Genomic DNA, 870 nt, shown 5'->3' on the forward strand with positions numbered 1-870 from the left:
TTATGACCAAGGCCTTAATCCTAATGTTTGGCCGTCGGGGATTAATGTGAGCCCTTTTCGTTTTTTTTTTCAAAAAGTGGGAAACTCAGAGCCGACAAAATAAGCGTATCATGTAGCTCCTATAAATCAACGTTCAAAGGTCTAAAAATCTACCTCCAAAACATGTCTGGAATGCGTACAAAATCGAAAGATGTATTTTTAGCTACGTCACGTGTCGAATATGATGTTTACGTTTTGGTCGAAACTTGGCTCAATAACGATTTCTTTGACGAGGAGTATTTTGATCCGAGCCTGTTCCAGACATCTCGCAAGGATAAAGATGCGGTGAAAGCTGGTCACTTAAAAGGCGGCGGAGTTTTGATAGCTGTAAAACGCAGTCTAAGTTCTACGCTGTTTCAACTTTTTAACCAGGATTCTCTTCTGGATCAATTATGTGATTGCATTTTCGGCGCCTTTGGTAAACTTTTTGTTTGTGTACCTTACATTCCACCTAATAGTTCTGATTTTTAGCCTCTGTGATAGTAATGATAAATGTAATTTTTGTATTGTAGGGGATTTTATACTTTCAAGACATTAGCTAGTCTGATCTACAACATAAGGGTATCTTGACTTCAATTAGAGTGAATAGAGCTCATTGGATAGTTTTTTTAGTTTGAATTTTATCCAAATTAATACTCTTTTTAATATGCTGTTTAAAATACTGGATCTTGGTTTTGTGCATGACAACTTAATTTGCGATCTTTGTGAATGTGATTCGCCAATCAGTTAAGACCGATAAGCACCATAATCCGCTTAGCTTAACGCTGAATTTATTTGAGGGTATTACAATGGAATTCAAGAAACCGGTGTCATTCGATATGCAGACTCCCA

Source organism: Rhagoletis pomonella, unplaced genomic scaffold (assembly GCF_013731165.1).
Source record: "Rhagoletis pomonella isolate Grant_MI unplaced genomic scaffold, Rhpom_1.0 Rhpom_scaffold_01497, whole genome shotgun sequence".
Taxonomy (NCBI): Eukaryota; Metazoa; Arthropoda; class Insecta; order Diptera; family Tephritidae; genus Rhagoletis; species Rhagoletis pomonella.